The sequence below is a fragment of the Leucoraja erinacea genome, chromosome 15 (assembly GCF_028641065.1).
Source record: "Leucoraja erinacea ecotype New England chromosome 15, Leri_hhj_1, whole genome shotgun sequence".
Taxonomy (NCBI): Eukaryota; Metazoa; Chordata; class Chondrichthyes; order Rajiformes; family Rajidae; genus Leucoraja; species Leucoraja erinaceus.
Window position 1 is genome coordinate 29,998,953 of NC_073391.1, and position 23,728 is coordinate 30,022,680.

The following is a 23,728-nucleotide window of genomic DNA, read 5'->3' on the forward strand; positions in this document are numbered from 1 at the left end:
TCGGCCACCTTTGTGTCCCGGGGGGGGGGCCTCCTGCAGCCGAGCTTGAAGGCGCTGAAGGCATTGCCCTGGTTCACCCTCCTACCGCCCCTTACTCCTCACGTCCCACATCTCCAGCGGCTTCCTCCTCAACTCAGTCACGAGGAGAACGTGCAAACTCCATGCAGACAGCACCCGTGGTCAGGATCGAACCCAGGTCTCTGGCACTGTAAGGCGGCAAGTCTACCTCTGCACCATCGTGCCGGCCTAATGTTGTGGATGCCAGGATGTTGTTGTTGTGAAAGGAAGGCTCGTTTGAACTAAGTCTCTGAGTTATAAGAACATCATTCTTGACATGGCACCTCGGAGGTGAAAGCAAAGATTGGCATGGAAATAACTGAAACTACACCCGGGCCATGTGTAATGAGGGTTGCAGGCAGATGTGACAGGACTGCAACGCACAGATTAAGCCGAAGGCTTCACATCAATACAAATAGGGGTGGGGAGAGAAGCGAGCAGTTAGATCTGTCCCAGGGAGCAAAAACAAATGCCCACGCCAGGCTTTAAATTCGCTGCACACGCACAGAGATCAAACCATCAAGCCTGAGGCCAGACCCTCAAATTCAGTGCATACGTAAATAAAGAGATCAGTCATGCTTCCGAGCTGTGGAAGCAGTTCTCCGTTAGAGAGGAAATCTGCCCAGTGCTTCAGTTACCCAGACATTCGTCATTAGTAATTCCGTGTGCTCATATTTTCCTTTCCTTTGTAGCCTCATCTCTGGTCTCAGTACGAGACTCAGTCAGTCAGCCACTGCTCACTGCCTCTGGCACACTCCAGCCTGTCATAGACAATACGTGCAGTAGTACGAGTAGGCCATTCAACACCGCCATTCAATATGATCATGGCTGATCATCCAAAATCAGGACCCCGTTCCGGCTTTTTCCCCCATATCCCTTGAATGTGAGCGGATGGCGGGTCACATCTATCACGTGTACACATGGATCCCGCCTATACGAGGACGCCACCCGGAGCACTGGCCCCTAGTTACAGGCGCTCACGAGCATGGCGCACCTATGGACCATTGCCTTGGCTCATATTCGCACTCACTCATCCACAGCCTATTGACAACCCCTGGTCCCGACAGTGAAGCCCAGACACAGAAGAAAAGTAAGTGTTCGGCACGGACTAGAAGGGGCGAGATGGCCTGTTTCCGTGCTGTAATTGTTATATGGTTATATGGTTATAAGGTGCGCGGCCATGCTGGCGGCTTTGCGCAGGATGCGATACAGCCAGAGCTCGCCGCTCGGCGCTCAGCGGCTCCACCATTGCGGCCGCCAGCGCAGGCCTCCTTGCATCCTTGCGTCACCGCGCCTGGGCGCCAGGGCCTCAGACCCGGGAGGTACTGGAGATGACGGATGTCTGCGGGCTGAACGATTTCGTGTTACGGGCCATATTCGGCCCGCGGGCCCTAGGTTGCTGCCCCCTGTTATAGAGCCTCAGCACATGTGCTGGATAGAAGGAAGTGAGGAGTCTGGATGGTCAGGGATGTATTCATCGCTCTCTGCATCTCCAGCCAGTTGCCACTACATCCTGGGATACATTCCATCAGAATTATTTCCTAGTGGGCATGTTGCAGCTTGTCAGATGTCTAAGAGCGTAAATACTTTTCTATGTGATTTGCTGATCTCTGTCTCAGTGTGAACGGCCTGTTTAGGTTGTTGGAGACATGGAGGCATAGGGACTCTTCTCTTCCTCTATTCTTCCCTCTTTCTCTTTTTCTCTCTTTCTTTCCATATTTTACTCTCTCTTTATCTCTCTCCTTCATTCCTTATCCTCCCCCTTTCTCTCTGTTTCTCCATCTCACTCTCTGATCTTCCTTCCCTTTTTCTCATCCTTCACTTTCTCTCTCGCTCTAATCCTCTCTTTTCTTTCTCCTCCTTCATTTCCACTCGCTATTTTTCCCTCTCACTCTTTCTTTCTCCATCCCCTCTCCGCCACACTCTCTCTTTATTTCTTTCTTCCTCCGTCTCTGTCTCTCTCTCTCTCTATTTATCTTTGTTTCTCCCTCCCTCTCCCTTCCCCTTTCTTTCTCCTTCTATCTATTTCTCTCTTTTTCTCCCCTTCCCTCTCTATATCTCTATTTCTCTTTTCCCTATCCCTCTCTCTCTCATTTCCCGCTACTTTATCCCTCTCTTTCTCTTTTTCCCTCTCCCTTTCTAACTTTTTCTCTCTCTTTCCTCCCTCTCTATCCATTTCTCTCTATTCCTTTCTTTCCCTGCAGTCTATTTATTTTTCTCCCTCCCTCTCTCTTCCTCTCTCTATTTCTCTCTTTGTATCTATTTCTCTCTTCCTATCTCTTTCTCTCTCTCTTGCTCTCGCTCTCTCTCTCTCTCTCTCCACCTCTTCCTATCAATCTGTAGTAAATGAGAGAACCCATGAAGCAGAGGATCCCATCTGGGTAGCAGATGGTACAGAAGTGGTGTGTTAATCATTTCCCATTCACGGTGAGGAGACTGCTGCTTTCCAGCGACTGATGCACGGAGATAGCAAGAGTGTCCCAGCACACAAAACTCCACTGCTCACACTTGTAGCCCTTCCTTGAGAACCCTAACCTGTGGAGATCTTCACTCCCTCCCGTCTCTCTTCTGCCCCACTCAAGGAGATATGTGAGGAGATCATTATTGACAGTCTACCAGCTAATCCATGTTGGTGCTATTGGCCCTGGTGCTAGCCTTGCCAGCAGCTTAATTGGCACAACAGAGACATTCATTGCATCTCAAGCACTCCAGAACTGGGGTGCGATGCTTAGCCACTGCTGCAGTGTGGCCACATCACACAGGGTCAAACACAATAACTAGGGCCGACACAGTGGTGCAGCTCGCAGCACCAGAGACACGGGTTCGATCCTGACCTCGGCTGCTGCCTGTGTAGAGTTTGCATGACCGCGTGGGTTTCCTCCAGCCACTTCAGTTTCCTGACACATCCCAATGATGTGTGTGTTTGGAGACCAATTGGCGCAAGGATTGCCCCTAGTGTAGGGAGTGGATGGGAAAGTGGGATAACATAGGGTTAGTGTGAATGGGTGATTGATGGTCGGTTGTGGACTCGGTGAGCTGAAGGGTCTGTTTCCCTGCTGACCTACAATTGATCAAGTAATCAATTAAGCAATCAATCAATCAAACATACCCTTACTGAAGGATACAGCAGATCTAATGGGCTGAATAACAAACTCCTGCTCCCACAGCCTAGGGAAGGCTCAACTGATTAAAAAATAGCTTCTGACATCTCTTCACACAGTCTGAACTTTGGACTTCACTTAGACTTTAGATATACAGGGCAAAACAGGCCCTTTGGCCCACCGAGTCCGCATGAACTTCGATCAAGCACTAGCACTAGTCGACACACTAGGGACAGTTTTACAATTTTGTTTTACCGAAACCAATTAACCTGTACGTCTTTGGAGTGTGGGAGGAAAACAGAGCACCTGGAGAAAACCCATGTGGTCACGGTGAGAACGTACACACTCCGTACAAACAGCACCCGTAGTCAGGATCGAACCCATGGCTCGGGCACTGTAACTCTGCCACTGTGCCACTGTGCCACCCCTAAAGAAAGGTCTCAACCCGAAGTGTCACCTTGACGGTGTTCTTGAGAAATGCTGCCTGACCCGCTGAGTTACTCCAGCACTTTGTGTCCGTTTGTCTAAACCGTCAACTGCAGTTCCTTCACAGATGTTACACAATGCAATGCCTTCCTGTTGCGTGATCAATTTATTTCCAATGCCACCTCCAAATGTCCCAGCTTTCATGCTTCAGTTTCAACTGTGCTCTGTTCATCCTGACCTAGTTTACAAATCCACCTGAAATGTTCAGAGGCAAACAACCTTAAATCATTCTGCTGAAAGATCAGTCACATCCAGTTCACAAAGGATTTCTCCTAACATCACGCTTGATGTTGAACTCCACACCCCAGACCCCGTTTCCATATCTACAAGAACCTTCTCAATCAGATTTTAGACGTAAACTTCCATATGTGACCGGAATATTTCCTCTGCAAACTTGATCAATGTTTAACGATCCCCCGCTCTTGTTACAAGTTAAGTTATCATTGACTGTATAAAGTGGTGAACACTGCCCAGTCCATCATGGATACTGACCTCTCCACCATCGAAGGGATCTACTGAAGTCTCTGCCTCAAAAAGACAGCCAGCATCATCATAGACTCGCACCACCCTGACCACACTGTCATTTCATTCCTGCCAATGGGAAGAAGGTACAGGAGCCCGAAAACTAATGTCCAAGTTTAGAAGCAGTTTCTTCCCTACAGCCATCAAGCTGCTAAACACTGCAACCTCCAAATAAGCTCTGAACTACATATATCTCTATATATGCATACATATGCTGAACTTTCTTTCATTTTATATATTGTTTACAGAATACTATGTTCACATATTCTGTTGTGCTGCTGCAAGTAAGAATTTCATTGTTCTATCTGGGACACATGACTATAAAACACTCTTGAATCTTGATAATATGTTGGAATCAATCTATCGCCCTTGTTCGGCTGAGGAAGCTGCAGAGGAGGGAAATCTCCTGGCAATATTCCAAGCATTAAGTAGTCCCTGTCAGTCCAAACTGCCTTAGCACTGACGCTTAGTGTCAGTATAAAGGATTGCCATTTTTTTCCCCTGCAATTCAAGAAGGGCTGTAGGGAAAATCCTGGGAAGGACAGGCCAGTGAGCCTGAAATCTGTGGTGGGAAAGTTACTGGAGAGTATTCTGAGAGATAAGATACATGTGCATTTAGATAGACAAGGGCTGATAGTCAGCTTGGAGAGGTGTAGATGGGGCATGTGGGCAGAAGGGCCTGCTTCCACGCTGTATGACACTATGACTCTATTGTGAACTATCCTTCAAAATCCATGTAGGGAAATAATAAATCTGTAATATTCCTGGGATTGACTGCGCAAATTCAAAATAATCCTAATCCACGTGGTGGCACTGTGGCTCAGCGGGAAAGTTGCTGCATTACAGCGCCAGAGATCCGAGTTCAATCCTGACTGCGAGTGCTGTCTGTACAGAGTTTGTACATTCGCCCCGTGACCACGTGGGTTTTCTCCAGGAGTTCTGGATTCCTTCCACGCTCCAAAGACACACAGGTTTGTAGGTTAATCATCTGCGTAAATTTCCCTCAGTGTCTAGGATGCAGAAGTGGAATAACATAGAATTATTGTTGGGGTGATCGACAGTCAGCGTGGACTCGATGGGCTGAAGAGACTGTTTCCAGGCTGTATCTCTAAACTAAACTAAATGTGAGTTTAGCACTAAGTATCAACGGGTCCTTCTTAACCCCAAATGTTCGAGGGATTGTCTGTGCAAATACAAGATAACCAAAGTATTTAGCACCCCGCACTCAAGAGGGTCAGGATAAAAACAGATGTAACAAATGAAGGACAACACAACACTAACTGCAGGACAGCCTCGTGGGCCCGCGTTTTGATTCAGTCATTAATCAACTGCATGGCGTAGAGGAAAATGCTAATGTCAACTAGGAAAAGACAACCAAGACAGAATTGCCCTACCTCTCCCATTCGTATTTTTATTTTGTTGCATGCAGTCCGTCTGTTGGCTGTGAGAAGATCTCTTTGGATAACATATTGAATAAGATCTAGAAAAAAAAATGAGAGAAAGATACGTTTAGTAAATAGGCTATATGAGAAAATGGCCAGCATTTATATGTCATACAGCATGGAAACAGGCCCTTCATCCCAACTTGCGCATGCCAACCAACATGCCCCATCTACTCTAGTCCCACCTGCCTGCGTTTGACCCATTTCCCTCTAAACTTTCCTATCCATGTACCTGTCTAATTGTTTCTTAAACGTTGCGATAGTAGCTGCCTCAACTACCTCCTCCGGCAGCTCGTTCCATACACCCACTACCATTGGTGTAAAAACATTGGCCCTCAGGTTCCTATTAAATCTTTCCCCTCTCACCTTAAACCTATGTCCTCTGGATCTCGATTCCCCTACTCTGGGTGATTACTGTTGTGTCTTTAATCCCCTCCAGGTGCATTTTTGTAAAGTCGAACCCTAATAGAACTGAAGACAGAGTCTGGAGCAGAGTTAGGCCATTCGGGTCATCGTATCGGATCCGCCATTCAATCATGGCTGATCTATTTTTCCCTTTCAACACCATTCTCCTGCATTCTCCCTGTAACCTTTGATGCCCTTACTAATCTTCTTCTTCTTCTTCATGCATATGGCGTGCACATCCTAAAGTTGTAGGACAACTTGTTCTATTTGATCTTATTTGATTTTGCACGCCAGGTTGATTGCATTCGTCGAAACAGGGCGGACCACGTGAAGGTTGCAATCTCCCGCCCCCCCTTACTAATCAAGAACCTATCAATGTCCGCTTTAAAAATACCCAATGACTTGGCCTCCACTGCCGTCTGTGACAATGAAGTCCACAGATTCACCACCCTCTTGCTAAAAAAACACATCGTCATTCTAAACGTACATCCTTTTAGCCTAAAGCTGCGCCGTTTGGTCCTCGACTCTCCCACTAGTGGAAACATCCTCTCCCATTCCACTCTATCCAGGCCTTTCATTATTCGGTAAGTTTCAATTAGGTCCCTCCTCATCCTCCTCAAACTCCAGCGAGTACAGGCCCAGACCGTCAAACGCTCATCATACGTTAACCTAATCAACCCTGGGATCATTCTTGTAAACCTCCTCTGGATCCTCTCCAATAACAGCACATCCTTCCTCAGAATTTGTTTTAGAGATATAGCATGGAAACAGGCCTTTCGGCCCACCAGGTCCACCCTGACCATCAATCACCCGTTCACACTCGTCGCATTGAGACAAAGTTGCCTTTAACACCACGACCCTCAGACACGATCCCGATCCCGATCCCGACTACGTAAGGAGTTTGTACGTTCTCCCCGTGACCTGCATGGGTTTTCTCTGGGCGCTCCGGTTTCCTCCCACAATCCAAAGCCAACAGCTTTTTAGACTAATTGGCTGGGGAAAGTTGTAAATTGTACGTAGTGTGATGATCGCTGGTCACTGGGGACCCGGCGTGCCGAAGGACCTGTTTCCGCGCAGTATGTCTAAATCTAGACTAAAGTCTAAAGTCTAAGGAAAAAAATCAATTAACACATCAGCCATCCTTAAGGCTTAAAGATGTGGATTATTTTCAGATCAAAAAAATCATATTGTTGAGTTTGCTGTGTTATAGGCAGCAAGTCCAGGCACATATACCCAGTGATTGTTTTACATGCATGCACTGTGAGAAACTGTCATCTCACCTCGCAAAAGTCCCACAACCTTTCACCAAGGAAGGGTGTGACATACAGTGATTACACCTAGTCTGAACCTTTCACCAAATTATCCTTTCATGTTTAATTTAAGCGAGGCTTTGATGGTGACAACATAATCATGGTTCATATTCATTAAACTCGGGAGTGTCCAGAGCTGACATCTAACCCGTTACTGTCACGCAAACCGCCGTTGGAAGGACCTCCCAGGTGGCACGGCATTGCCTCGGGTTCCAGCTGAACGCCAAGGGAAGGGAGGTCGTCTGGGACTCAGCTGGCATGGCACACACGGTGGTACAAATCGGGTGAGTGCCTCTAAAGTAGGGGGTTATTGAGTCATGCAGCACGGAAACAGGCCCGTTGGCCCAACTTGCCCACGTTGACCAACATGCCCCATCTACACGTCCCACTTGCGTCTGGCCCATATCCCTCTAAACCTGTCCTATTCATGTACCTGTCCAAAAGTGTTTTAAACATTGTAATAATACCTGCCTCAACTACCTATCCCCCCAACCCACCCACCCCCCCTCACCTTAAACCTCTTAAATTTATGTCTCTTGGTTCTTGATTCCTTTACTCTGCGCAAAACCTAACCAAAATCTGCTTTTACCCTATCTATTCTCCTCATGATCTTATAAACCTCTATAAGCTCACCCCTCAACCTCCTACTCTCAAAGGAATAAAGTCTCTGTCTGGTCAACCTCTCCCTATAGCTCAGGCCCTCAAGTCAAATCTTCTCCGCACCCTTTCCAGCTGAACACCATCTTTGCTATAGACACAAAAATCTGGAGTAACTCAGCGGGACAGGCAGCATCCCTGGAGAGAAGGAATGGGTGACGTTTCGGGTCGAGACCCTTCTTCAGACTGATGTCAGGTGAATGGGCGGGACAGAAATCGAATGTAGTTGGAGACAGTAAGATTGGTGGGAGAACTGGGAAGGGGGAGGGGATGGAGATAGAGGGAAAGCAAGGGCTATGGCTGTTTACCTGGGGAGGGGGTGGTGTGGGTACCCCCTGCAACCACAGGAGATGCAACACCTGTCCCTTTACCTCCCCCCTCGACTCCATCCAAGGACCCAAAAAGTCTTTCCAGGTGAGGCAGAGGTTCACTTGCACCTCCTCCAACCTCATCGACTGTATCCGCTGTTCCAGGTGTCAACTCCTGTACATCAGCGAGACCAAGCGCAGGCTCGGCGATCATTTCGCTGAACACCTCCGCTCATTCTGCCTTAATCTACCTGATCTCATGGTTGCTCAGCACTTTAACTCCCCCTCCCAGTATTGAATTTGACCTTTCTGTCCTGGGCCTCCTCCATTGTCAGAGTGAAGCCCAGCACAAATTGGAGGAACAGCACCCCAGCGGTATGAACATTGGCTTCTCTAACTTCAAATAGCCGTTGCTTTCCCTCTCTCTCCGTCCCCATCCCGTTCCCAGTTCTCTGGGCGGCAGAGTGGCGGACGGAGCTGGTAGAGCAGCTGCCCTCACAGCGCCAGAAACCTCGGGTGCTGCCTGTGTGGAGTTTGCCCATTCTCCCTGTGACCGCGTGGGTTTACTCCAAGTACGCCAATTTCCTCCCATCATCCAAAGATATTCAGGTTTGTAGGTTCATTGACTCCTGTAAAATTGTAAAAATTGTCCCTAGTGTGTTGGTTAATGCTTTTGTGTTTAAGAAGGAACTGCAGATGCAAAGGTACACAAAAATGCTGGAGAAACTCAGCAGGTGGAGCAGCATCGATGGAGCGAAGGATATAGGCAACGTTTCGGGCTGAAACCCTTCTTCAGACCGATGGGGGTTTCCACCGAAGATACACACAAAATGCAGGAGTAACTCAGCGGGTCAGGCAGCATCTCTGGAGTAAAGGAATAGGTGACGTTTCGGGTCAGAACTCTTCTTCAGACTGAGAATGGAACTGACGGTTCACAGAAACCTCTCCCGTAAACCGAGCGCGCGGGCCGACCAGACGTTGGGCATTGAATAATGGCACCAGAAATGGCGGCAGCTGCCCCTGTTACATAAGCAAAAATAATTTCATAGTGCAGTTGCATATGTGACAATGACTGATGTGCTCACCGTTCTGTCGGGAGGGGTGAGTGGAATGGAGATTAGTGGAGGGATGTTTAAACTGTTAACTGCATCTGATCAGAGACCAGAGATTCAGATTCTCTCAGCTTTGTTTAAGAGGGAACTGCAGATGTTGGAGAATCGAAGGTTACACAAAAAAGCTGGAGAAACTCAGCGGGTGCAGCAGCATCTATGGAGCGAAGGAAATAGGCAACGTTTCGGGCCGAAACCCAAGGGTTTCGGCCCGAAACGTTGCCTATTTCCTTCGCTCCATAGATGCTGCTGCACCCGCTGAGTTTCTCTCAGCTTTGTCAGTCTGAACGGCAAAATCCATCACAGGGGTCCTATTTCTGCCTGACGGAGGTCTCTAAAAAAAAACTTCCATGAAGTGAGCGCAAAGCAAAGTCCCCGCCTGGAACTGCTGCTCCCTCGCTAATCTCTCATAATCCTCCAGGTGAGTTTTAAGGACACTTGGAGCCTTTGTAACCAGTCGGCAGCTGAACCACCTCCAAGACATTCTTTTAGTCAGCATGGATTAGAGCAGAGGGATCAAATACCAGGGGGAGCTCACATTTCAATAATTGGTCGTAGGATCGGAGAGATAGCTTCAGAATCATAGAGTCGTACAGCATGGAGACAGGCCCTTTGGTCCAAATCGTCAATGCCGGCCACGATGCCTCATCCGAGTTGCCCCACAGCAGAGACAAAGACCCTTTGGCCACTACTTGCCCATGCTGGCCACGTTCCTCCACATGCCTGTGTTTGGTCCACATCCCTCTCAGATTTTCCCATCCATGTACCTGTCTAAATGCGGAGGCTATTGTATTATATATAGTGTCACAAAGCATAGAAACAGGCCCTTTGGCCCAACTTGCCCACGCCAACCAAGATACCCCATCTACACTAATCCCACCTGCCCATGTCTGGCTCATATCCCTCTCAACCTTTCCTATCCATCTACTCGTCCAGATGTCTTTTAAATGCTGTTATAGTTCCTGCCTCAACTAAATCCTCCAGCAGCTCGTTCTATATCCCTACCACCCTCTGAGTGAAAAAAGTTGTCCCCTTTGGTTCCTATTAAATCACCCCTCACCTTAAACATGTATTCTTGTTATCGATTCCCCAACTCTGGGTAAAAGTCTCTGCGCATCCACCCTATTTACTCCCCTCATGATTATACAACATTATCCCTCAGCCTCCAGCGCTCCAACATTCGCAAAGTATATTTTGTGCCTCAATATCAGGGCAGCACGAGGCACAGCTGGTAGAGCTGCTACCTCACATCACCAGAGGCCCAGTTTCAATCTTTACCTCGGATACTGTCCGTGTGGAGTTTGCACGTTCTCCCTGTGGCCATGAGGATTTCCTCTGGTTTCCTCACAAAATCACAAAAACGTGCGAGTTTGCAGGTTAATTGGCTTCTGCAAATTCCCCGCCCGTGTGTTGGGAGTGGATGAGAAAGTGGGATAGCATAGAACTGGTGTGAAACGGTGAGCGATCGTCGGTGTGGACTCGGTGGGCTGAAGGGGCTGTTTCCATGCTGTATCTTTCAATACACAATACAATTTATTTGTCATTTGAACCCCATTGAGGCTCAAACGAAATGTTGTTTCTGCAGTCGTACACACAAGAAAGAACCAAGACACAACACAATTTACACAAACATCCATCACAGCGCATCTCCTCCTCGCTGTGATGGAAGGCAAAGACTTATCTCTCCCATGCACTCCCCATTCCCCTCCCGATGTCAGAGTCAAAGTCAAAGTCAATAGGTCAATCAATCAACATCCTGCCACACAATTTAGAACATAGAACATTGAACAGTACAGCACAAGAACAGGCCCTTCAGCCCACAATATCTATGCTGAACATGATGCCAAAATAAACTGATCTCCTCTGCCTGCACATGATCCAAATCGGTCCACATTAACCAACCTGACCTCCCGGTGGCTCAGCACTTCAACTCCCCCTCCCGTTCCGTATCCGACCTCTCTGTCCTCGGTCTCCTCCATGGCCAGAGCGAGCACCACTGGAAATTGGAGGAACAGCACTTCATATTCCGCTTGGGGAGTCTGCATCCTGGGGGCATGAACATTGAATTCTCCCAATTTTGTTAGCCCTTGCTGTCTCCTCCCCTTCCTATCTCTCCTTCAGCCCTCGGGCTCCTCCTCCTCCTTTTTCCTTTCTTCTCCCCGCCCCCCCCCACTCCCCATGTCTTTTCGGCCCGAAATGCTGTCTATTTCCTTCGCTCCATAGATGCTGCTGCACCTGCTGAGTTTCTCCATGGCCTCAGAATAAAAGGGCATACCTTTGGAAAGGTGATAAGGGGGAATTTCTTCAGTCAGAGGATGGTGACTGGAATTCTATGCCACAGACGGCTGTGGAGGCCACGTCAATGGAGATTTTTGAGGCGGAGATTGACAGATTTTTGATTAGTAAGGGTCACGGATTATGAGGAGAAAGCACAAGAATGGGGTTGAGATGGAAAGATAGAACAGCCATGATTGAAAGGCAGAGTAGACTTGATGGGCCGAATGGCCTAATTCTACTCCTAGAATTTATGAACATGATATTAGGATGAAGCAATTTTAATAAGATCATGGGCTATCTAACTGTAACCTAAGCTGACCCTTCGCAGTTAGCCCTTTCACCTGAAGAAGGGTTCACATCCAAAGCATCACCGTTCCATCTTCTCCAGAGATGGTGCCTGACTCATTGAGTTACTCACAATACACACTTTGTGTCCTCTTTTTTCACATGTAAAGGTGGGAATGACTGCCATCTGGTGGGCAGGAACAAACTGCAGTCTGTGATCAATTGAAAGACACAGCATGGAAACCTGCCCAGCAGCCCACCGAGTCCATGCCAACCAGCGATCGCCCATTCAAACTAGTTCTGTGTCATCCCGCTTTCTCATCCACTCCCTACACACTAGGACAAATTTATAGAGGGCAGATTAATCTACAGACATAGAAACATAGAAGCATAGAAAATAGGTGCAGGAGTAGGCCATTCGGCCCTTCGAGCCTGCACCGCCATTCAATATGATCATGGCTGATCATCCAACTCAGTATCCCGTACCTGCCTTCTCTCCATACCCCCTGATGCCTTTAGCCACAAGGGCCACATTTAACTCCCTCTTAAATATGGCCAATGAACTGGCCTCAACTACCTTCTGTGGCAGAGAATTCCAGAGATTCACCACTCTCTGGGTGAAAAATGTTTGCACAAAATAAAATTGGCTGCACAAAATAAATGTGCAGCCAATTTTAGTGTGAGAGATTTTACACTGTTGATCACCATCTGTAATACTGTCTAGTACCACTGTAGGGAGCTCTGCACTGACAACTAGACTCTGCTGGATGTTTCCAGACGGATATATGTCAGCTGCATATTGTCTGTTCTTCATCAGTTCATAAGTTTTAGGTGCAGAATTAGGCCATTCAGCCCATCAAGTCTACTCCCCAAATCAATCATGGCTGATCTATCTCTCCCTCCTATCACCATTCTCCTGCCATCGCCCCATAATCCCTGACAACTGTACTATTCAAGAATCTATCTATGCCTTAAAATTATCCACTGACGGCCTTCACAGCCTTCTGTGGCAATGAATTTCCATTGATTCACCACCCTCTGCCTAATGAATTTCCTCTTCATCTCCTTCCTTAAAGGAACGGCCTTTTATTCTGAGGCTATGGCCTCTGATCCTAGACTCTCCCACTAGTGGAAACATCCTCTCCACACGCACTCTATTCTGGCCTTTCACTGTCCAGTAAGTTTCTATGAGGTGTCCCCTCATCCTTCTAAACTCCAGCGAGTAGAGGCCCAGTGCCTTCAAACACTCATCATATGGCACGTTCCCACCCCTGTACCTGATCTTATCTCCACTGTGTGAGCACATATCAGGTACATGGACAGGAAAGATGAAGAGGGATATGGGGCCACATGTGGGCAGGTGGGATCAGCGTAGGTGAGGCATTGTAGGAATGTTAGTGTAGGAATGTTGAGTTGAATGGGACAGTTTCTGTGCTGTGTGACTATGATTCTCTACGGCTCCATGACCTGCCTTACTACTCAATCAAACTCAATTGTGGAGTTTGCACGTTCTCCCCGTAACCGTGTGTGTTTCCTCTAGGTGTTCTGGTTTTCTCCCACGCCCAATAACATGTGGGTTGGTGGAATAATTGTCCACAGTGAATTGCCCCTTGTGTGGTGATGTGTGTGTGTAAGGGGGGGGAGTTGATTGGAATGTAGAGAGAATAACTACATGTAGGATTAGTGCAACCTGGTGATAGATGGTCAGTGTGCACTTGATGGGCCAAAGGGCCTGTTTCTATGCTGCATCTCTCTTTGACAAGGCCCCCCACCCCCTTCTCTCCCACCAATCCTCTCTCCTCAACCAGTTGTGGGATCGATGGGTTACAAATGGAAGTGTCAACTGTCCATTTCCCTCCACAATCCTCTTATTCCAGAAATTCCCACAACAACCATCAGACTCCTGAACCTGAAACGTCACCTATCCATGTTCTCCTGGGATGTTGCCTGACCTGTTGAGTTACTCCAGCACGTTGTGGCTTAATTTTTGTAATCCGGCATCTGCGGTTCCTTGTTTCTATGACCTTCACGTACTCTTACTCTTAACTCTACGCCATTTGGTTATGGCCCCGGTCACTCCCTCTTCTCCCCCTCTCCCATCAGGCACGAGGTAGAGAAGTTTGAAAACTACACCCCTCCTGGGACAGTTTCTTCCCAGCTGTTACCATGCAACTGAACCATCCTATCACAAGCGGTCCTGACCTCGCATTTATTGGGAACCTTCAAACTATGTTTAACCTGACTTTATCTTGCACTAAATGTTCTCCCCTTTACCCTGTATCTGCATACTGTGGATGGCTTGATTGTAATCATGTATAGTCTGTTCGCTGACTGGACAGAACGCAACAACAATCATTTTCACTGTACCATGGTACACCTGACAATAAAAAAACTAAACTGAAAAACTAAACTAGAGCACCTTGGTATTTTTTTCCACAACTTCAGTGTAATCTATGCTGTAGTGTGAAGATACTGGTGTGTGTATTTTCCCTGTCATCATTGTTGTATCTATCGTTACCATGTACATTGGGAGCTTCTTGCAAACAAGGAATTTCATTGCACCCTCGTGTATACGACAATAAACTAATCTAATCTAATCTAATCTGAAATTCCCAGACTGTTTAATTGGCCGTTCCCTAATTTTGTATCTGTGTCTCCTTTTATTCAAACCAGTGGAAAACTGAAACTTCATCAGATAAAGTAAAACAATTCCATGGGGAATTACTCCACGTACCGAGATAGTTTAGTTTAGTGATTAGTTTAGTTTACAGTGCCCTCCATAATGTTTGGGACAAAGACCCAACATTTATTTATTTGCCTCTGTACTCCACAATTTGAGATTTGTAATAGAAAACATCACATGTGGGTAAAGTGCACATTGTCAGATTTTATTAAAAGGTATTTTTATACAATTTGGTTTCACCATGTAAAAATTACAGCTGTGTTTATACATAGTCCCCCCATTTCAGGGCACCATAAGGTTTGGGATACATGGCTTCACATGAGTTTGTAATTGCTCAGGTGTGTTTAATTGCCTCTTTAATGCAGGTATAAGAGAGCTCTCAGCACCTAGTCTTTCCTCCAGTCTTTCCATCACCTTTGGAAACTTTTATTGCTGTTTATCAACATGAGGACCAAAGTTGTGGCAATGAAAGTCAGAAGCCATTATGAAACTGAGAAACAAGAATAAAACTGTTAGAGACATCTGCCAAACCTTAGGCTTACCAAAATCAAATGTTTGGTAACCAACTGTTCTTAATCAACTCATTAAGAAGAAAGAAAGCACTGGTGAGCTTACTAATTGCAAAGGAACTGACAGGCCAAGGACGACCTCCACAGCTGATGACAAAAGAATTCTCTCTATTATAAAGAAAAATCCCCAAACACCTGCCCGACAGATCAGAAACACTCTATAGGAATCAGGTGTGAATTTATCAATGATAACTATCCGCAGAAGACTTCATGTCCCGTTAATATCAAAGATGGTGGAAAGGATCAAGAACTTCAAATTCCTGGGCGTGCATATTTCCAAAGATCTCTCCTGGTCCCAGAACACTGATGCAATCATAAAGAAAGCACATCAGCGCCTCTACTTCCTGAGAAGATTACGGTGAGTCGGTATGTCAAGGAGGACTCTCTCGAACTTCTACAGGTGCACAGTAGAGAGCATGCTGACCGGTTGCATCGTGGTTTGGTACGACAACCTGAGCGTCCAGGAGCGGAAAAGGCTGCAAAAAGTTGTAAACACTGCCCAGTCCATCATCGGCTCTGACCTCCCTACCATCAAGGGGATTTATCGCAGTCGCAGGCACTGCCTCAAAAATGCTGCCAGCATCATCAAGGACCCACACCATCCTGGCCATACACTCATCTCTTCGCTGCCATCAGGTAGAAGGTACAGGAGCCTGAAATCTGCAACATCCAGGTTCAGGAACAGCTTCTTCCATACACCCATCAGACTATTAAACACAACTTCAAACAAACTATGAACTATTGTCCTATCTGGGACACTTGACAATAAACTCTCTTGAATTGACTCTTGAACAGAAATACAGAGGCTACACTGCAAGATGCTAACCACTGGTTAGCTGCAAAAATAGGATTGGCCAGGTTACAGTTTGCCAAGAAGTACTTAAAGTGGACAGATGAGACGAAGATTAACTTATATCAGAGTGATGGCAAGAGCAAAGTATGGAGGAGAAACTGCACAAAATTCAAAGCATACCACTTCATCTGTGAAACACGGTGGTGGGGGTGTTACAGCCTGGGCATGTATGGCTGCTGAAGGTATTGGCTCACTTATCTTCATTGATGATACAACTGCTGATGGCAGTAGCATAATGAATTCTGAAGTGTATAGACACATATTATCCACTCGTTCAAACAAATGCTTCAAAACTCATTGGCCGGCGGTTCATTCTACAGCAAGACAATGATCCCAAACAAACTGCTAAAGCAACAAAGGAGTTTTTCAAAGTTAAAAAATGGTTAATTCTTGAGTGGCCAAGTCAATCACCCGTTTGAACAGAATTGAGCATGCTTTTTAAATGCTGAAGAGAAAACTGAAGGGGACTAGCCCCCAAAACAAGCATTAGCTAAAGATGGCTGCAATACAGGCCTGGCAGAGCATCACCAGAGAAGACCCCCAGCAACTGATGATGTCCATGAATCGCAGACTTCAAGCAGTCATTGCATGCAAAAGTTTACAACTTTTTGCAACAAAATACTAAACCTGACTACTTTCATTTACATGACATTATTGTGTCCCAAACATTATTGTGCCCTGCAATGGGGGGACTATGTATAAACACAGCTGTAATTTCTACATGGTGAAACCAAAATGTATTAAAATGGCCTTTATTAAAATCTGACAATGTGCATTTTAACCATATTTTTTTTTCTAATACAAATCTCAAATTGTGGCGTACAGAGGCAAATAAATAAATGATGGGTCTTTGTCCCAAACATTATGGAGGGCATTGTAGTTTGGTTTAGAGATACAGCATGGAAACAGGCCCTTCAGCCCACAGAGTCCACACCGACCATCGATCACCCGTTCACACTAGTTATCCTACTACAAACTGGGGGCAATTTTAATGAGGCCAATTAGTTTAGTTCAGTTTATTATCTTATTGTCACATATATCGAGGTACAGTGTAAAGGTTTCGTATTGAATGCTATCCAGTCAGCAGAAAGGCTATACATGATTACAATTATGTCCACAATGTACAGGACATAATACAGATACAGGATAATGAGTACAAGTTGAAGTCCAGTGAAGTCCAATAAAGATAGTTCTAGGGTGTCCAATGAGGTAGACGGTAGCTCAATTCTGCTCTCTAATTAGTTAACCTACCACCTACGCATCTTTGGGATGTGAGAGGAACATTCTCCCTGTGACCGCGAGTTTACTCCGGGTGCTCCGGTTTCCTCCCACATCTCAAAGTCGCACAGGTTTGGAGGTTAATTGGCTTCTGTAATAAATTGTCCCTAGTGTGTAGGACAGTGCTGGTCTCTGGGGATTGCTAGTCGGCGTGGACTCAGTGGGCCAAAGGGCCTGTTCCCCCGCTGTGTCTCTAAACTAAACTAAAACTAAGATTGAGAGGGGACGTTGCACTTTTTCAGTGGGTTTTGAGTGCAACCTTGACTCTGCTTTCCCAACGTTTCTTTCATCTCCCCTGTCTGCTCAAAGTGGAGGGTTTGTTCGGAGAGTTGTCATAAGGTGAACAAAAAACAAATAGAAAATAAAGACGGAATTATTCCAAACTAAATTCGTCAGACTTAAAGAAAGTGAAATAGAGCCAACATTTCAAATCACGGCCTTCCATCAATCCATCAACCAAATGAAGTTGGAGCGTAGGAAGGGAGGAGGGAACCAAAGGTTTCATGATAGGATTGAAGCCAGGAGAGATTAAAGGACAAAGGAGATGATGGCATAAGGCAAAAAAATCTTGTTACTGAGGCAAATGTAAATAGTCCTAGTGTCATAAAGTCACACAGCACTGAAACAGGCCCTTTGACCCAACTTGCCCAATGCCGAGCAAGATACACCATCTACACTAGCCCCACATGCTCGCGTTTGGTCCATATTCCTCTAAACCGTTTCTATCCATGTACCTGTTCAAATGTGTGTTAAATGCTGTTATAACACCTGCTTGAACTACAACCTCTTGCAGCTCATTCCATATAACAGCACCCTCTGAGTGACAAACTTTGCCCCTCAGGTTTCTATTAGCTGGTAGAGCTGCTGCCTCACAGCACCGGAGACCCGGGTTGCATCTTTACCTCGTGTGCTGTCTGGCAGCTCGTTCCATATACCCACCATCCTCTGTGTGAAAAGGTTGCCCCTCGGGTAGCTATTAATCTCCCCTCTCACCTTAAACCGATGTCCTCTGGGTCCAGATTTTCCTATTCTAGGTAAAAGGCTCGGTGCACTCACCCTATCTATTCCCTTCCTGACCTTAGACATCTCTATAAAGTCACCCCTCAGCCTTCTTTATCTTGCCCTCACCATTATTTGCTTTATCCTGTACCTGTACCACTGTGGATGGCTCGATTGTAATCATATACAGTGTAATCTTTCCGCTGACTGGTTAGCACGCAACAAAAAGCTTTTCACTGTATCTCAGCACATGCGACAATAAACTAAACAAAAAAACAAAAAAAAAACTATATTAAAAAAAGATAGAGCCCAGCCAGGGGATATGTTGGGTCAGACACCCGTCGCAAGGGAGAAAGGTTGGGTGTGAAGGGGATTAGTTGCAACTCGAACTAGTAACAAGCAGTTGGTAGAAACAGCATTCTGGAAAGGTGAGGCCTGACATGAGGCTTTTTCCCTCCTGAGTTCCAGTTTAAGATCGCGGCCTAATGCACCCATTATAGCTGCAGGAACAGGTAACATGAGACTGTAATCATTTCACCCTTGGAGTATTTATAGTCTTCAGACCAACGTTCCTCTGTAATACAAAGAACTGCAGATGCAGGTTTATTCCAGACATAGACACAAAGTGCTGGAGTAACTCTGTGCGGGTCAGGCAGCGCCTCTGGAGAAAAAGGATGGATGAGCTTCTACTGTTGGTGTCAACCAGCATCTGTAGTTCTTTGTTTCTGCATTTTGGTTGCTCCTAATTGTCGTTGCGCTGTAAGGCAGCAACTCTACCAGCTACGCCACTGTGCCCCCCGCTCTATTAAACACCAAATTCTGTCAGGGGTTCCCGTTAAAAAAATTGTGATACGGACACTATCTTTTATAGAAGCACAACCTCTTCATAAGGCAAATGAGGCCTGTACTTATGGATCAGAAACAACTTTAGTTAATAAGATGTACGACACAACAGCATAGAGACTAAAGATCGGAATTAAGACTTTTTGAAGGACAGACGGAGTAGTGGAAGAAGCGCGAGGGGCTGAATGGCCAAGTGCGGTTTAGAAGCTGCTTTATGAGACTTTGTGCAGAGCCTCGGGCAGATCTGACGTTCTCGAGATTCGGAAACACAAACCTTTGTCTCACTGCCTTGGACCGTGAATGGGCCACTTCATGTCGCCTTTCAGCCTCAAGCTTTCCCTCTCCACTTTCACACTCATTAATTCTCTCAATGGCAGAGAAGTGGACATGACTTGCTTATAACCTATCGACAGTTAAACCATTACGTTGGGCGCTGAGGTTACTTTAGCTGGGGGTTAAAGAGAGGCACAGAAATTTGGTGATGATGCCTCCAATCAGTGGCACCATCTTGGCGTTGAAACATTTTCTGAAGGTGTTTTTTATAAACTGGCTAGCACACGTGAAATAAAGGCATGTTAGAGGAACAGGAAGACAAAAATGCTGGAGAAACTCAGCGGGTGAAGCAGCATTTATGGAGCGAATGAAATAGGCAACGTTTCGGGTCAAAACCCTTCTTCAGACATGTTAAAGGAACATTTGTGGCTTGTAACGTCAGACATTTGCTGAACTGGTCATGGTTGGTTGAATTTATTACAGACAAATATGAGGTGTCGTATTTTGGGAAGTCTAACATGGGCCGGACCTACACAGTGAACGGTCGGGCTCTGGGGAATGTTGTTGAGCAGAGGGATCTAGGAATGCTGGTACACAGTTCCTTGAAAGTGGAGTCGCAGGTAGATAGGATGGTCAAAAAGATGAATCCTTACACACACACACACACACACACACACACACACACACACACACACACACACACACACACACACACACACACACACACACACACACACACACACACACACACACACACACACACACACACACACACACAAAGCATATTGTCTTTTGCTGACTGGTTAGCACACAACAAAAGCTTTTCACTGAACCTCAATACACGTGACAATAAACTAAACTGAAACACCTTTTACACATACACATAAACCTTGCACATTTGCGCGCATAGATGGACACCTTACGCACGCACACACACACACACACACACACACACACACACAATCATCACATACCTACACACACAAAAGCCACAGCAAACATGCACATATTTGCACATAGCCACCAAAGATAGGTGTGCATGCACGCACACACACACACATGGATGCAAAGCACCACAAATACACAAACACCACACACACACATGTACATGCATGCACTTATGCGCACACCAGAATTGGAAGTCCAGAGACATTTAAGTGGGAATGCATGGGAGCTGCAGTTGCAGATGTAGCAGCACATCTCAGTTTGAATGCGATAATTCAGAGATGCCACATCATTTCAGCAATTCAGACATACAGGTCCAACAAGTCTGCTCACGTGTTGGGTAGACGATAGAAGCAACAGCTAAAAATACTGTAGCAGCCTGATTACACTGCTGCCCTGAAGCAAGTGGAGGCCAAGTGGAAAGATATTTCCCTCGCTGTTCAAGGAGCAGCGATGGGAAGGAGAGAGGCGTTAGTGGAAGCACAACTCCCAGATCGATGGTTAGCATGGACTCAGCGGGCTGAAGGGCCTGTTTCCCTGCTGCATCTTTCAATTTAATCCATCAATTAGTTTAGTTTAGTTCAGTATTATTGGAATAGATTTGGTAAATGCAGAGTCTCTTGCCCAGAGTAGGGGAATCGAGAACCTGAGGATGTTTTAAGGTGAAGGTGGGGAAAGATTCATGAAATCGCCAGTCAAAATACAGTGCTCATAATATCCCTCCAGAGATGCTGCCTGACCCACCTAGTTACTCCAGCTCTTTGTGCCTTCTCTTGTTCACCAGAGATACTGTCTGACCTATATAAATAATGACTCCAGCATTTTGGAACTTTTTCTGTACAGTAGGGATGCTGCCCGACCCGCCCAGTTACTCCAGCACTTTGTACCTTTGTTTTGTAAATGTGTCCCAACTGGAAATGTCACATATCCATGTGGAGTCTGAAGCAGGGTGTGTTTCCTCACTGTATCTCTAAAGTAAAGTCTAAAGTTTGCATGGAATAGCAATCACTGTGTGATTAGGTAGACACGGGAGAAAGGTTTTGTGAAATACCTGCCTCCAAAGTATACGTTTGGTTGCTGGTTGGCACGGTCTCAGTGGGCCGAAGGGCTTGTTTGTGCGCTGTATGCTTACTGGTGAATAAAATTTAAACACCACACTGTGATGCAGCTTGTATTTTGATCTCCGGCAAGGAGGATTTTATTTTTTAGTTTTTGGTTTTAGTTCTATAGATACAGCACGGAAACAGGCCCTTCAGCCCACCGAGTCCTCGCTGACCAACAAGCGCCCGTTCAGGAATTGCTTTTTCCCCTGTGATCTTCGGCTTCTGAACGGTCCTTCCATAAGCTAGGGTACTTTCCGATTCACCGCCAACCCATTACGGACATTGGACTTTGTCTATGGAAGTGGTGGTCTACAATGCTGAGAACTATATTCTGCACTCTGTATCTATCCCTTTGCTCTACCTATTGTACTCGAGTTTGGCTTGATTGTTCACGGTGTACATGGTGCACGGTGGCGCAGTGGTAGAGTTGCTACCTTACAGCGCCAGAGACCCGGGTTCGATCCTGACTATGGGTGCTGTCTGTACGGAGTTTGTACGTTCTCCCTGTGACTTGCGTGGGTTTTCTCCGAGATCTTCGGTTTCCTCCCACACTCCAAAGACGTACAGGTTTGTAGGTAAATTGGCTCGGTGTAAATGTAAAATTGTTCCGTGTGTGTGTAGGGCAGTGTTAGCGTGCGTGGATCGCTGGTCGGCGCGGACACGGTGGGCCGAAGTGCCTGTTTCCGCGCTGTATCTTGAAACTAAATAAAAAAACTGATCTGATTGGACAGCACGTCACATCATTTCAGCAATTCAGACATACAGGTCCAACAAGTCTGCTCGATGGGGAGAAAGCTGGAGGAGAGGTTTGGAGAGGTTGGAGGAAATCCGGCAATTGAGAGAGAGGTAGATCGAAGGGGAGGAGAGAGGCAGGAATCAGGGGGGGGGGGGGGGGGGGGGGGGGGGGGGGGGGGCAGTGAGAGAGGGTCTCACGGAACGACCGTCAGAGAGAGGAGGAGAACTTCTTCAAGGAGGGCACAACTTGAGGAGATTTTGAAATGGGTCGTTCAAATGTAGACACAAGAAAGTGCTGATGTTGGTTTACAAAAAAAGACACAAAGTGCTGGAGTAACTCAGCAGGCCAGGCAGTGTCACCGGCGAACGTGGATAGGTGATGTTTCGGATTGCGACCCTTCTTCAGGCTGACTGTAGTAGCGGGGAGAAAGCTGAAGAGAGGTGGGGGCGTGGAAACAGGACCTTTGGTCCACGCCAACTATCGATCACCTGTGCATTAGATCTATATTATCCCAGTTTAGCAGTCTGCACCTGAGGAACAATTTACGGAAGCCATTAACCTACAAACCTGCACGTCTTTGGAGGAGGAGTGGGAGGAAACCAGAGAACCCGGAGAAAACCCACGCGGTGAGAGGGAGAATGTACAAACTCCGTAGTCAGGATCAAACCCGGGTCTCTGGCGCTGTAAGGCTGTAAGGCTGCAACTCTACTGCTGCACCACTGTGCCGCATATGGAGCTGGTGTTAAACTGTGACCCCGTCTTCAAGACCACAGATCTATTTAAAATGCAAAGGAGTTATGTTCGGTTCCCCATTTAATACTTACCCTTGCAACCAAAGCATCTGGTTATTATCATACAGCTGCCAGTGAGACCCTTTCCTACACTTCAGAAGTATTCCACCGGCTACACAGCACTATACGTTGACATGGATTTGATTATGGAGACAATAAAAATACTGTTAAAACCCAGAACATCCCGAGATAAATGCAAGTCCATATCCTGACTGTTTGAGGAGCTTTGTGGCTAATTTCCCATTTTTTCAACAGAAAAAAAGTTTATTCAAATTTTGGAAAGCTTTTGTTTTGGCCAAACTCCAGACAAAACTGTTTGTTTCGAGGCAGTCCCAGCAGCAATGCAAATGTGTTGATCATCCGCGCTTGTGACCCCTAAAGTGAGCGAGTTTGGTCCAAACCGTGTGAGAGAGAAAATGCACAAAAGGCTGTTTGAAGCCTTATTGAGCAGTGGGAACTGGGAGTGCCTCCAACCTGATCAAAGGTCAGCCTGGCAACCCATCTTCCCAGCGGCTTCCAGCTTGACTTACTTCCTTTGCAGGGCTAAAGAATAACATCCACACTTAACTTTCAAAACTTAGCTGAAATGAGGAATTAAGAGCAGTTCGCTCCTACCATCAGGAAGAAAGTACAGGAGCCTGAAAACGGTGATCACCAGGTTCAAGAATAACTTCTTCCCAACAACCATCAAGCTCT

At 46.4% G+C, this 23,728-nt stretch overlaps 1 protein-coding gene across 1 annotated transcript in view; it reads right to left on the bottom strand.

The window, feature by feature from the left end:
* The window catches only part of lzts2a (leucine zipper, putative tumor suppressor 2a), a 120,908-nt gene that overhangs the window by 74,294 nt on the left and 22,886 nt on the right, over nucleotides 1-23,728 (bottom strand). Inside the window, exon 2 of the mRNA XM_055646990.1 lies at nucleotides 5,561-5,646. The gene's annotated coding sequence lies outside the window, so the exon portion shown is untranslated. The remainder of the gene's footprint in view (nucleotides 1-5,560; nucleotides 5,647-23,728) is intronic.